General features: G+C 42.9%; 1 long non-coding RNA gene across 1 annotated transcript; it reads right to left on the bottom strand.

The window, feature by feature from the left end:
* Nucleotides 1-514: 514 nt before the first annotated feature.
* On the bottom strand, nucleotides 515-12,133 carry LOC146202890 (uncharacterized). Its single transcript, XR_014703798.1, has 3 exons — nucleotides 11,934-12,133; nucleotides 7,914-8,014; nucleotides 515-848 (listed from the first exon to the last, which is right to left on the bottom strand). It is a non-coding gene; the product is annotated as an uncharacterized LOC146202890 (long non-coding RNA).
* Nucleotides 12,134-15,792: the final 3,659 nt, after the last annotated feature.

Genomic DNA, 15,792 nt, shown 5'->3' with positions numbered 1-15,792 from the left:
CCCCAATGAGCATCCAAAGTTGGGAGCTCCTCCCACCTTTCTGATAAGTGATCTTGTTAAGTTGCACTAACCATGGAAGTATCGGCGCTCGGCCATGTCAGCTGCCAACTAGCACCATGACCGTAATTTTTTGTTCACAATGCAGTCTCAGGATTTTCTGGGTAACGAGGCTTTTAAAGCTACCGTATAAAATGGTAAATGTTAGCATCTGCTTCATCACATGCACTATATGCCTGTTGAACATCTGCATTTTTCATATTCCCATTTGCAAGCTAGCAAACTGCCACACCAAAAATTGGCATAGGTTAACTGCTAGAACTTCTCAAAAAAAGTCCTAGAGCCAGTTCCACAAATTTAGGCTTCTGAGCAAATGAGAGCTACTGCTTTAAGCCTGAGGCCTTCACCTGTCACCAGCTGGACAAGAATGAAGCCAAGGAATGTGTGACGCCAGTTACCCGGAGCAGCTGATTTACATGTGGCCTGAAAGGGCGCAAGCTGTCAGCGTGTGAAGGGGCAAGGCTTCGTGCATACAATCTGAAATTTTGAAATGTTCCCCACAAGGAATGGAGGACTTCTGTAGTCAACGCACAACATACAAAGCACGTACTCTGTCCTACATAAAAGCTCTTCATTTTCTGCCATGACGAAAAATTATGGGGATTCTTAAGTCACCTTAAGAATAGAATGCGACAGCATTCGAGCAACATTGCTTGCTGTAGGTCTCTGTCATTTCAGCTTGACATGCTCATTGCTGTACTTACAGGGACTTTGAGTTGTTTTACTGTTACAGTAGACATGGACAGTATTGAAGGCGACTATGAGCCAGCCATACGACTCGACCAGCACACCTGTAAATTTGGCCAGAGGGCTCCATTAGGTTGCGCTTTCTACAACACCAGTTGAGAGCATACTCAAGTACAATTTGTCAGTGCTGTTTTGTGCCATCTGCACGAGCCTTCCCGCAAGTCTCCTTCCCGTGTAAATATCTGCTTGACTTGTTCCATTGCAGACTACTCTGTCGTCATGCTTTTTTCCGTAAAAGTGTTTCCCGTGTTTCCCGACACACTTTCCATGTGCTAGATGACTATGGTGGTCACATGTAGCCAGTCAGTGTGAATGTGTAGCAGACGGGAGGTGCTTTATTATAATTTTTTTTTTTTGTGATACAACATGCGGAGACCCATTTCTTTTTGGCAAGGTGTCCTCCTCATCAGCATCAGTGGTACCTCCACTTAGAGTAGCGATTGGTTTTAAGAATGCTAGTCAGCCTATACCTTCGCCCGTTAGTCTGCCCATGCCTGCCAATAAAATGTCTGACAATCACTCTTCCACCACTGCCTGCCAACAGAAAGCCCAAGTTGTGGAGTTTAAAAGTTAACTCTTTTTAATTGGCAGGCAACTGGTGACACATTTTGGATGGGAACAGCAACAGCCTTAATGCACACAAACTGCCTTGGATTCTGCTGTTATCTCTTCAGAGTACCCACAGACTCTGTGACAGTTTGCCTGCACCACTTTGCACAACGCATAAAAAAGGGCAGAGTCAAATAAATAACTTTTAGAACCGGCATGGAACTTTTGTGAATTAATGCAGATTGCACCGAATCTGGGGAGATCAAGACGCAGTCTTGTGAAATCGCACTCCTCGCCAACCAATCAGCGCTGACCTCTCCATCAAGCAAGACATTTCCTACCAGCACCACGTTTTCCTGTTCATATGGACTGTAAGCTATTGCATTAATAAATGAGTTTTCTTATCTTCGGCCTGTCTCTGCATCAGCAACCAGTGGCCCACCCAGTCAATGTTACTCCTTGTGTAGACTCCAGCAGTGGGCCTAGCGACATAATTACGATTAGGTGCCATCTGTAGGATCCCTAGAATATTGCTTAAAGCTAGTTGTTCTATGCTAATTAGTGTATTGTGAATGGAGGAATACACAGCACAAAGAAGACTTGTCTGTTCTAAATGTTTTTTTTTTTGCGTCTTGTAATTCTTCATTCACATATGATACACTTTCAATGCATCCAGCATAGCTGCCATTGCAAGAATATTGCATGCCATTCTATGTATTCATTCTTGCAGTAGAACAGTAGGGCTATGCCAACTCACCTGCAGCATTGGCATTGGCTGTAATATATAGTGTACAAACAAATATGGCTGGCACGTAAACCTGAGCTTTATAAAACCACAATCACTCCTAGGAAATTTTATATACAGCATCTTTTTGTGTAAGGCAACAAAGGCAACACATTAACTGAAAGCTGATCTGGCAGTGGAGGCACTATTCTGCTGTCACTCCCTTTCACTTCAAGAAAACACCGCAGTGAAAAACGGAGGACAAAGTAGGAGAATTTTGCTATGAATAAAAAATGTGCATACACTGCCCTCTCTATTTAGACCAAGCCAGTTACCCACGTAGCAACACAAGTCATGGCCTGTCTCAAGGGAAAGCGCACTTCTTAAGGCTTCCCCAATGGGGTCTGTTAATACATCTCGGTAGGGTCGCCACTACCTCACCGCTCCGCTTCAGCTAGCGCTGTTCACGAGCAAGGAAAGCACGCACCCCCCACTCCATGCCCCACCCACATCACTTGCAAACCTGCAAGTCCTTACATTTCAATCTTTATACTTCATACAAACACTGCGCAGCCAGCGTTGTGAGATTTGTGATCTATGAGATATAAAATGCAGATAAATCCTGTGCTCAAGCGCTCCTTTCAGTGCGACTGCATGGTCGCATGAACCTCCTGATCTACTGTCATCACAGCTTTCTGCCTCTAAATTTTGAGCAAACACAAAATTTATATGTCATGTGCAGTGTGTTGAATTACATCCTCAAAGCGTTTGCTTGGCTTCTGAAGTTCAAATAATATCCTGGAATCTCAATCGATGCAGTTTTATTTAGCTAGCTAAAAAGCGGCATTAACAATCATTCCTGGCGCTTCACAGATTGAGGTTAAAGAGCAAAAATTTGCTCAGAGTTGAAATTGCGGCTGTGCAATGCAGTGAACTTTTCAGTAAGTTCCGAATATGTTACATTCAGAACAATATCAATTGGCTGAAAGAGTATGTAGCCTCGCGACTGACGCAACAACTTTTGATCACGACGTCGGGCATGAATATTTGTTCTGCAGAAGTAAGGAGAGCGGAGGACAAGAGAAGATCATTCTCCTTTAAAGCTGACCCTTGTTTAAGGAAAGTTAAGGAAGGAGAAAATTATATTCCCCTTCAAGAAACTGAACATTCCTTTATAGCTCTGTCCATTATTTCACTTAAGTATGATCTGTGGCAGGACGGCATGTGTGCACGTGTGTGTGCGTTTTGGGGAGGGGATTGCTTCTAGCGTTGTTGCAATTATAATTAATTACACACTGCTTTGCAAGCAGCTCGCCTGCGGGGTGAGTCTTCTCACCGAGCACCTGACCGCGCTGGAGAGCTTTTAATGCGCCAATAGCGTCTCCATATGGGCATAAGGGATTTATTGAACATGAAACATCTAAATAAACACACCCGCCACGGGACGGGAGAAACCGCATTTCAAGTTCTAAACAGAAGACGCATGTTAGTCTCAGAGGCACTTTGTTTTCTAAATTATTATTTGCTATTTCTACAGGTTATTCGAAAGAGCTATTTTTGAATGAGCTATGCGCAACTCGCAAAAAATGTGGTGTCCACGAAAATTAGGTCAATTTTGACAGCAACTGCCAGCATGCATATTAGAGAATATAAAGTTACGACTGTGTCAATAAAACTGAAATTTCGTGGCCGTAGTCGTCCTAGATGTTTTTACAGGGCGATATCTAGGAGTGCGAGCTTGAAAAGTTTCAGTTTTTATTTCTCTTGGGCTCGATCCCAGCAGCGGCGGCCACATTTCAATGGAAGCAATATCGTCAAGGCATCCATCTTCTACACAACACAGTGCAAATTAAAGAACACCAAGTGATTGAAATTTCCAGGACCTCCACTGCGGCGCCTCTCATAGCCAGAGTTTCTTTGCAGCGTTAAACCACATAGACATGCCTGCTTGTCAGCCCAGTATGAATATTTGCAAAGAATGGATCTTCTGCATTTAAGAGAGCAGTATCATCATATATGCATGTCATATTTTTGAAGAATGATTCGTCTTTTTGATGATTCTAACTGGCAGATTTTGTTATAAGGACATCATTCACATGTGGAATACACTGGAGACGTGCAGCTAAAGCAACTACGGTGTTGTGCATTCTACGAAACCAGTGAATGACGGCGTGAAAGGAGGGAAAAACCACCCGCTTCTGCTGCAACAGGTGCAAAGTGAACGGTGAGCTGGTGGCACAACTTACAGCGGCTGAGAGCATAATTAAAAGAGAACCGCTCCCATTGCTTTTGCGGCGATTGAGAAGACCACAGGAAAGAGCGTCCGCTCTCCCTCGAGACCAGCTGTACACAAGTATAATAATTACCAAAAATAGCAAACGCACGGATTGACATGAATTTATTCAAGGAAATGGCCCAAGTCATTAAGGAATGATATGCATCAAGTGCACAGCATAACAAAAAGGGGTCTGCACTACAGTAAAAAAAGAAATACAATTCATATTGTTCTAAGCCATTTGAAATTAGTGAACATGAGACATTTTTTAGGCGGATGTACCAAGACCATACTAATGCGTAAATTTGAATGCTCAACAAATGGTGGAAAGGTGCAGACTCCGTACAGGCTCCAATGAATGGAGATGCCAGCAGGACTGAAGCCACTTTTTCTAAGAATCACGAATGCTCTGCGCAACATGTTAGAAAGTCGACTGCAGTGATGCGAGTGCTATGCTAAATTGAGTCGCAAAGCTTACCTTGCCCCATGCTGCCACATTATGAAATTTGAGCAATTTGGGCCAAGCCGGCACCAAAATTTTCTTTAAACAAAAAGAACACCTTGGGTGCCACGTGTTGTATGATATACGCTACTGTACAAAACACCATCATCATGGCTCACATATGCGCCAGCAGTTGCAGCATAACAACTGCTGTTAAGTTGCATCCTACTATGGCACGCTCTAATCTGCATACGCAGTTACAAAGTATACAGGCATGAGAGAGTGCCAAGTGAAGGCTCGCTACAATCACCCTTTCAAATAGCTGTCCCAGCTACGCAGATTGAAAGGGCAGTTTTAGATCGACAAACACTGCAAGTAGCTGCTCAAGTCTGGACTGAATGGTTCCATCGTTCTTAAAGATGCATAGCATTCATAGTAAGATTCACAAGCAGGATGAGTATCACTTTATTGGTTAGTCTCAATTATGGGGTTTAATGTCAACTCTGGCTGTGAGAGACGCCACAGTTGAGGGGTCTGGAAATTTCAGCCACCTAAGGTTCTTTTCCGTACACTGAAATCGCACAGCACAAGGGTGCCTTGCTTATTGCCACCGCAGAAAAGTGGCTTCAGTAGCCAGGATTCGATTCTGGGTCCTCTGATTCAGCAGTCGAGTGTTTTAATCACGGAGCAACCGCGCCAGGACGTCACTTTATTGAAATCTTGCTGAAAACTTTATGAAAGTGCAGAGATAAACTTATTTATATGTGATGTTACTAAAAGCAGCCAGAACTAAAAATGTCTGTAGTCATGCATTCGGGTAAATGCAATGCTAGTGCAATCAAGTGCCTTTGTAATGAAGTGGTTTCGACCTCGAAAATCATTCATAATACAGGTCACTTCATTGTAAAAGTCATGCACAGAGCACTGTATCACATGAAATAGAGCACGGTAAGCATGTCTTACAAAAGAAAACCTTTATTTACTATCAATTGAAGAACTATTTTATGAAACAATTTTCTTCTAGCTGAACACTTCTTCCAACAGAATGTGCATCTGTAGCTGATCCTTATCATATCCAGGTTCATGGCATGCTCCATGATGAAATCCAAGAGCAACACAAAAATAGAGCAAAAAAAAAAAGCAAGGAGAACGGAAATGCCGGCAAGTGCTCATTAAAGTGTCGCTTCGTCACCTTCGGACTGGATCGATGCAAAACGGCCGATTAAATCCACCGGCTCCATCGGCATGTTTGCACTTGCTGTTCACAGTTTTCCAGTGCCTACCAGCAAGTGGGAGCATGAAGATTGCTTTGCCTAGTTTTACTTTTTCTGGCGGCAGGTAGTGCTAGTGTCATTCATCAAGATTTTAGTTTTAAGGTAAAGGTCAATGACTCCAACCAACCAACGAACCAAGAACTTGGTTGGAGCCATTGACCTTTACCTTAAAACTAAAATTGAATTCCCCAACCAGGCCCCTATATGCAGCACAGCTCAGTGGGCGGCAATCACAGCCCCATTATGTGAGTTCATTGTAAAGCAGTAACAGCTGCTGACATTCCTTCATTTTGTAGTGCCATAGATACGAAAGAGGTTCAGCTGGGACATTAGAAAGCCTTAACTATACAGGTTGTTTCATTGCATAGGCGTTCATGTTATTAATTTTAATTTAAGAAAGTGTTGACACCAAATTTCGAGCTATCATTCTTTCTTGTTTCAATGATTCATGACACTAAAAAATAAGCATGGAATTGAGAACTTTCTGCCAAATAACACATAATTCAATTTCTACTAGCAAGCCACCAGTTTTAGCAGTCGATCAGTGGCTGTCATGCAAATGAACACGCAGCTATTACATCACTGCTTATGTATGCCTCATATGACCCCAAATCTCAACTCTCGTCTGACAAAAAAAAAAAAGGGAGGGGGGGGGCTCCAGCTCAGCCTTTGAAGGTATAACGCTCCTCTTATTCGTTCGCGTCCATTCACTCTGCTACTTGCCTAATCAGTAGTCTTATTTGTGCACCTATTGTCCCATGCACACTCATTAGCACAGATTTGCAAAATATCCCATGCATATCTGCCAACTTGGCGAGATCAAAAATCGGAAGATTTTTTATTTGCGCTAAGATGGGGTGGGAGGCGGCACGTTCAGGACGCAGTGTCCAATGAGTGCTAACCAAACACAAGCAGCAACAGCATGTATGAAAGGTGAGTCCTAGAGACCTCTGCACACCGCCACCGAGTGATCTCGCTACACCTTCGCAGCTGGTCGACGCAAACTGATCAGCGAGGCGCCATTGCAGTTTTCTTTCGATGTCATCGGTGCACCGTTTTAGTTTAATGTGAAACCATTATTAGCCCCTTTATACGCGATTCTGTCCGTGACTGTTGCTGTTCATGATGGTTTCGAAAGAAGAGCTATCACGTCATCGACGGGCATAGCGCAGCTCAGTAACATGAGACACAGCAATATAGGCCGAGCGCAATATCGGAGAATCAGATGGCATCATGTTTGGGCAAAGCTGCAGAAATAACCCTTCCCCGCCAAGTGCGCTAAGAGGCCACCCTTTAGCTGCGCACTGCTGCTAGCTGCCGCCGAAACTGCTGCCCACAAGGACGTCGCCACGAGTCCAAACCGACACAGCCTTCTTAAGCAGGCAGAAACCACTTGTTGGAAGATTTAAAGCAATGATCATGTCATCGAAAGTCTTCTGTGCAAATCGGAAGGGTTGGAAGGTATGCCATCATTTGACAGATAACCCGAAGTAGACATAAGTCCCCATTTTAAATAAGCCATACGAGCATGCCGGTGTCGTCTAAGGGGGGGTGCGTGCCTAACTTGGGATCAAAGGAACTTGGAAAACTAGTTCCTCCGACCTCAAAGGCAAAAACGAGAGTTGGCAGCACCTGCCAATTCAGCCGTGCCATGTTGCCTCATAACATCACACAACCCAACAACCAATCAGTGCACGACCATGTCACCAGCCAACTACCACCAGCCAGAGCCATGCCCGTGATTTTTAATTAACAATGCCAATACCAGATTTTCTGTATAACAGGGCCTTTGATGCTACTGCATTAAAATATGTTATTTACTGCACTTGGGCTCACTACAGTTACCCGTGAAAAGAGACTCCATAGTCACCGAACCCAACCGGTACTCTCAAACAGGCACGGGAAACCAAGATGACCATCTGCTGACACATGTCTGAGGGAATGACCTGCAGGAAGATTTAAAAAAAAAGAAACCAGCATGAAGCCACACAATCAAACATTAATACTGGAACAGTGTAAATGTTGAGTGCTTCATTAGGTCATTTCACATGACACTGAATTCAAAAGAAGCAAAATACAGGATACAGCACATAACTTAAAGGAAAAATTACTTGTCATAACCTGCTGTGAGAAAGCTGAATGCAGCAAAGTAGAAGCCATTTCAAGTAATGGACTGGGCAACGAACACAAAAAATCAAAGCAGCTGCATTTTTATTCCAGTAATTATTTCCCACAAATAAACTTCCTTTTTATTTCCCTCGATAAATTAAATGACCACGGTAATGCACTGCCCTTTGAAGCATTGTCCTTCTAGGCATTTAGTTTTCATAGTTCTTTTTGTGGCTAGGATATCTGTAGTTTCATGAAACAACCTGACCAATGAAGAGTTTTTGTAATTAAGCTTTTTCTTCTTAAATGCAATTTCTGCACATTCAGTATTTGTCTATACAGCAGATCCAGTAGTATAGTTATCTTCTAGTCGAAAATATGTTTCGGCAAAGTAATACAGGAACCTTGTGAATGTGCATCAGAAAACGAGTATTCAGCCTGGCTTGCTTATGAAGTCTCAACAAAAATTTTAGGTGATGCCCACTTTGAAGTGATACACTTAATTATTGAACCAACATGACCTTCAAAAGTGACACTACAATCCACTCATAGGACCAATCAACTCTTTTAAGCAGTTGGTATGACTTTGCGGGATTGAATCTCTAGCCTACATTCGTCACACAGCTCCAAGACACAAGTCGGCATTTCGTGTAGCTATATGCACTAGCAAAGACTAGGTAGCAGTTAGGATATCTAACTATTCTGCTCAGGAAGCATGCAATTTATTCATTTAAGGCAGTTAGGCCTGTCATGAAAGCAGGGCAACACTGAGCATTAACTAGCACCACACCTTTTAAAGAGATCAAATACTGAACTTTAAGTGCCCAATTTTTTGAGCAATGAAAAGCTTGCTTTCTAAGGTGGTCGATTGATTCAACAGTTTTATAAGGTGTTCTGCAATTTTTTGCAGATTTGCGAGCAGTTGGCAGTTTAAGCAGCATTTACACTTTGCCTTCAGAGTCTGGCTGGAATAAAGATGAGAATCATCGTCTCTATTCACCCTGTTTACATTTTATAATCTTTAGGTACTGAACATATGTCATGTTCTACCAGAGCAGCATTAGCATGGAGAAAGCAAATTCGGCCTGCTCGAAGAAGGGATTTTGGTTGGAAGCATCCCTGTACTAGTTCACTTCATCTCAAAAAAGTTAGCTGTGGTTTAGCTCTGGTTAAACTGGGTTGAATTGTGTTAGCAATACCTCCATGGCTGCGCTTATGGTTCAGCATGTAGTGTACCTCCTTCTTTAGTCTTTTTTTCTTTATTAGTCCGTGTCCGTGGTCCTGGCAGGAGCTGCCAACTTGGGTCTCTCATTTCACATGGGACAGTTATGTCAGAATCAGCCTGCTAGGACCCTGGCATTCACATTACCCCTATAGGCCACTAAGGCACATTCATATGGCTTGGTTAAATCAGGGCTTTATATGGGGGCTGGCAGGTGCTGTCAACTTGGGTCTCTCAAGGTCAAACGTGGCACTACCCGGGATAATGTGACGGGCTGAAACCTGGCGCAGTATTGCTAACGCAATAATATAGCTCAGCTTTCATGGATGTTCCACCTGATGGAAGTATCTATTGCAGTTGGACAGGCAGCAATTTTTTCACATGTACCTATTTCCATTACGGGCACTGTGGACTCTGTAACTATACAAATTTGAATTTCAAACTTCCAGTACCTAGTCTTGATCGTCCTTCAGCCATCTTTTCCTAAACTTCTGCACAAACTTCACAGGTTCTAGTAATGTGAGACAAAAAGCTTGAAAGCAGATCAGACTGTTGCATTAGAAATGCCGCAAAAACCAATTCGAGGTGTAATGGGCAACTAATATTGACCACCTTGACATCGCAGTGACCACGCTCTTGCAGCAAACTTTTCCTCCAGAAATGAATATCATTTTAAGAAACAGCGACTGTTCTGAACAAAAACTGTAGGACCACCAAACACCACCCATAAAGAAGCCAACAGGACTTACAAATCATTAAAACCCCACCTCCTTCAATGGAACATTTTTGCCTGCTAAACAGGATTAAAACAAATTAAGGTTAGTGGGAAAAGCACTAACTAGGTAACATTGGTCAACACTAACAGCCCTTTAAGTGGTATTTTTTGGATCACCTCCTAAGCCATGCATGCTTGTTCTCTAACTTGTCTTGGAAGGTGTTCAATTTTGGACCACATCTGTCCAAGGACAAGTGGGATCGTTATACGGCCACAGCTATGCTCAAACTAAACTGCCATTACATTGATAGCTGAACTGAACGATTAGCAGATTAAATAATTTCATGTCTGCCCAGCCACAAATTTCAAAGATCGTGACTATTGTACTCTCTACTGATGCCGGTGGCTGCGACCAAAATCAGTTTGGTTGCGCGAACTATTGCCACTTCTACCTTGCATAGAAAAGACTACTCCTTCACATTTCACAGTTACATGAAAAGCTTGTTAGGGCTAGGACTGGCAGTTTTCTTTGGTAGATAATTTGATTATGCAAATTTAGAGCAAAGAATGTGAAAATCTAGCAAGGAATGTAATGCTTATGAATTATATAAATTTAATTATCAAATCTCAAAATGCTGCAAATGCACAGGTATCGTCATAAGTCACAAAAAACAAAAACAAAACAACAACAACAAAAAAAAACAGTCTGCTATTTCCGTACTAAGAGAGCATGATTACAGGAAATTTGGATTACAGGGATTTGGAATAACCTCCCTTCTCATGTCAAGCAATCCCCATCTCTGTCCGGTTTTAAACAACAACTGTTATCCATATTATCACAATAGTGTCACATAACTTTCAAACAAGTTGTTTCTTTATATACTTACCGCTTTGTTCACATTCAATTCATGAGTGTTTTCATATGCCCGTTGGGAAGATATATCACTTTGTATATGTATCTCTTTGTATGAAGATGTATCACTTCGTATACTTTATTTTAACAATACCGGCCGCGCTTGAAATTTTCGAGCTTGTATTGAATTCCTATTTTTTTTGTTTTTACCATATTGTGTTCGCCGGTTTTGCCTCCTTTGACTGCTTTTGCTGTACCAATAATATTTTTCATAAGTTTATACATCCATCCATAGGAGGTCCCGATACAGCCTTGAGCTCTGGGACCTCCTTCTGTATTATTTATGTAATACCTGTTTTCATGAATAAACAAACTTTCTTCTTCTTCTTCTTACAAAGAACACACGAGAAAACGTGCTTGTTTTAATATGAGGCAATCGTTTGCTGAATGCTGATAATGTATTTCCTTTCATATTGGAAGTAACTGTAAGTACATGCATTAAGACTGCAGACGGCTGCTGAAACCAGGTGATGCTTCTTCTCTTCACTTGAGGAGTGATCATAAACATCTATGCAGTGATGCTTGTTTGACACAATGTCCCTACAGTGACTGAAAGGCCTCCGATAGTCCGATGCAAAATCGCGCTCCTGCCGCTCACTCTCGCTCCTTGGCCGCCCCCACAGATGCTAGGCATTGCTTTCTAAGAGAATTCTCCGTTTCTACTACTAATACTGCTATTGAAAGGCACCAGTATCGCGACCTTGTGCGTAGAAGGGTGGGAACGGCTGTCGCCAAAGTAGCCACGTACGCTTGTTTCAGTGTACTTGGGAACAGGCATTACAAAACATCACCAAAGTTCTATCCGGTACCGTATTTTATCATTTACAGTAGCAACAACATTCAAGTAAACTCTGGTCAAAACTGAACCGCAGCGATCTCCACGAGGCTGAAACGCTTGGAACTCACCTGAGTGCTTCCTTGAAGGCGAAACATACCGTTATCACTTTACTTATGCCAATCCTTAGTTTTCAATTAATGATGCGCAAAACATTCCGAAGCAACTTTACGTTACATTAAACCTGCGGCGAAGATGTGTACGCGGTCTAACCACTTAAAGTGGACACAAGCTACGGACCACGGTGCTACACACCCGATCAGGACAGCGCCATGACACACAAAGTTGAGTTGATGATGATAATCGCTATGGACAAGACGCAAGGTCAATGTACAACTGGTCGCGCAACTCGGAAGAAAACGCGTGCAGCTGCCTACTGCCAGCGGCATCAACTCGATGATGAGGGCTCCTGCGAACTGTGAGGCAAATTACTAACGCACAGAAAATAAGATCTGCCAGAACTCCAAAGAACTAGAAAGTAAACATAATATTCGCGCTCAGGAATGAATGCAGTTTTTGTTTCTTGCGTAAGAAAAAACGTGTCACGTTTTTAATAATATTTTAACTTGTTTCTAACGGCCTCTCTCGGCCACTTATCATCCGCTGCGTAGTTGCCCAAAGCTCAGATATGGCTCAGACCAAAGTTTTTTTCATGCGCGGGATGGGTGCGTCATCGGCCCCGGTTCAACGTTCATCGTTGCGCGCTGCGTACAGAGTGGGTTATCTGTAACAAACAGTCAGTATTTTATTATGCTGGTTTTGGTAGAGCTTTACTGCAAGGCGAAGACTGTCTGTGCTCGATGAGAAACTGATTGCCGCTGCATGTGCGCATTTCCGGACGATGGGACAATGCTGCGTCACAGCTCGGCGGCTCGGCTCGGCCTCCCAGGCACGTCGCAAAAGTGGTGGCTTGTTTTACGGATACACGTCTGCATGAGCGGCGTATCGCTGCATGTTTTAATTGAGCGGTGAAGGTGAGATTTTATTGCCCCCAGGAAGCGTGTCGCATTGCTCAAAGCCTTCCGTTCCGCTCCCCTTGCTGCGTGTTTCGCTTACTGCGTCGTATTACCGCACCAACGTTCGCTGAACGTGCTTTAGCTGTTATTACAGTGATGTTCCTATTGTCAATGGGATCTTTCTCATGAACATGTTAAATGCTTAAGTTGTAAATTTGTAACCTCACATTGACTCCTTTCAGTGGCAAATGAAGCGCGAGTAAAATATGGGAATCATGAACAGGGCAAGATTTATTGGAGCGAAGCTATATCGTAGATATTTTCACTTCTCAGACGCATTAACTTCTAAATACTAGCAATCCCAATTTGAATTGCTTACCTAAGCTCTTATAGGTTGGCGTTCTAGCGCTAGCGTTAGTTATTCCGTTCGTTTTTGTTGTTCTTTGACGCTGATATGTATACTTTGTTTGTTAGCAAGATCTTTTACCCTTTTATAATCTCACCGCGTCTCGTTTGGAGACCTACGCTCAGGTCATTTTGTTATCACGAGGATTTCATGAAGACCGTGACGAATGAGTGGTGGTCGCTCTCCTACACTTAGATTTCATTGTCGTGAAGCGTCTATGTAAGTAATCGTGAATTAATAAAGCCTGGCTTTCTGTGCAGCGCAGCTTCACTCATTTATGCCCTTAGTGAAAAGCCTCAAGCCATGTGGTTCTATCCATGTGCTTGCCGAATTCACTTGAAGGCCCTTGTTCACAAACGTGCCCGAAGAAATAAGCCCCAGAATGCGTTTACATGACGTGCGACGAAAGACTAGGCTAACGACGACGGAGGCAGAACGATGCTATGATAAGGTGGTTAAAGATTCCGTAACATTTCAGTTAACGTAAAACTTGACAGTAGAAATCCATGTCAAGTAAAGTTGGCTGAACAGTTACGGTGTCCATTTTTCTGCCTTATCCGAGCATCGTTCTGCCTCCGTCGTTGTTGGCCTTGTTTTTCGTTCATAAGTAAAAAGACAATCAAGTTCCCCGCCAAAAGTACGTCACTGTGACGTCACAAGCAACGTCACGTGTTTGTTGTGCCTCACAGTTCGCAGGGGGCGCTGGGAAACTAAAGCCTCGCTCAGAGTCGACACGCAGGCTTCTATGGGAGTTACGCTACCATTTGTTCTTGTACCATGCAAGACGTTTGCTTGTTTTGAACACCTTTTTTAAACTTTTCAAGCATAAAATGAGCACAAATAAGTTCAACTAATTATCTTTACAGTAAAAAGCAACTAAAAATATGAATACCGGTAACGAAAACTGTTAAGGCATTAGCGCTCAAGCCCACCACAGAGTAAGGGCTTTACAGCAGAGGACGCGCCCTACAGTAGGTCGTCTGCTACTGCTGCCGAGCCTCCGTGCGCTCGTGACGAAAATTCTTGCAACGAGCAACGGGTTATCTTTTTGCACTTCCAGCTATAATACACCACATGGAAGAGCCTTGCGTCCATGAAGCCGATAATACAGCCTCATCCAGATTCACCGCGTATATTCACGGCCAGAAACTGCCACAGCGAACAGAGAAGTGAAATTTGCAGTTCACAAAATGACATAAAGAAAATGGTATGCTCTCAAATTTACTAAAACAATATTCGGTATGTGTGCGCCGAAATCATAACTTTTGCAAGACTTATTCCACTGCACGGTGTTAGAAGTACTTCTAACACCGTGTTCCACTGTTTCTGGTTGAATGATGAGCAAGCAGTGAAACTGCAGTACATGTGTGAGATGTGTGACACCTGTGAAAGACGCTTAGCAAAAATAGTGTATTTTTAACCAGTGGTTTGTGATTCTAAGGATTTAAATTCGTTGCAAAAAAAAGTCCATTCTCAGGTGTGGATAGTCAGACAAGTTGTCTAATTATACATGATTATCATAATGCCCTCACAAATATGCCATTCATGTTATATGCATATACTGTATGCAAAGGAAACAGAGCAATTAGAACAAGCAAAGGAGGTCCTGTGCTCTAGCTCTTCCTAGAGCTAGAAATACAACAAGAGATTCCTAGGGATACACCAATTCAGGCTATGTTCGCAAGGTTGAGGTGCAGTCATTCAAAACATTATTAGTACAGATACGTACTAATAATGTAATAATTGATGATGACTCCATGGTACGTACCATACAGGATTCATCATCAATTAATTATTTCGAGGCAACATTCAGAACACTGAAAGATATAAGCCTGATGATTCACAAGCGTACAACCGGTCGAATTTTTGACACATAACTGGTAGCAGTATTTTCAAAATCAACTGCTGATCGAGACATATGTACACCACAGAGAATTATCCCATAAAATAAGGCCTCGAGCACCTGCTTCATTGCGTGCCTGAAACTCTAAATAAAGCATGCCTCAGAATGAAGTTACAGCATACCATATGCCCAAATCCACCAGTACTGTAAGCTACCTGGTACCAGCTGACCTCTAAGCATGCAGCTACTGGGCAGGCTACCGCGGCGAGTTCTGCAAGTATCAAGCTGTTGAGCCTTTGGCAGCACAGCTCAGTGTTAGCACCTGCCATGAGCTGGCACTGAAGGACAAGTGCCCTATGACTAGATTTCTTGAGCCGACAGGAACAAGTCAGGAGGACTAGCCCCTTAATGTTCAGTCTTCTTTTTCATCACTATCTCAGCACGAGGGTTGGCCGTGCAGTGAGGCGTCAGCTGCAGTGACCCAGACAAAGTTGCAGTGCCAGTCCTTGAGCCAAGTCTGGAATCATGACAGAGCAAAAGGCTAGGATGAAAGAGAGAAGAAAGGCAACACACAGAGATTTCCACCTTATAACAAATCTGGAAGTCTAGATATATTTGAGTGCTACCTCCATCTAGTTTATATTATAAGCAAACAGCAAAAGCCAAGCAAACTAAGGAAAGTAATGTTCCAGACATGCTCCTCACCAACATTGTGCGCTATCTGT

Source organism: Amblyomma maculatum, chromosome 1 (genome assembly GCF_055883805.1).
Source record: "Amblyomma maculatum isolate TAMU_Amacu chromosome 1, ASM5588380v1, whole genome shotgun sequence".
Classification (NCBI taxonomy): Eukaryota; Metazoa; Arthropoda; class Arachnida; order Ixodida; family Ixodidae; genus Amblyomma; species Amblyomma maculatum.
This window is presented reverse-complemented; position numbering and strand designations above follow the sequence as displayed.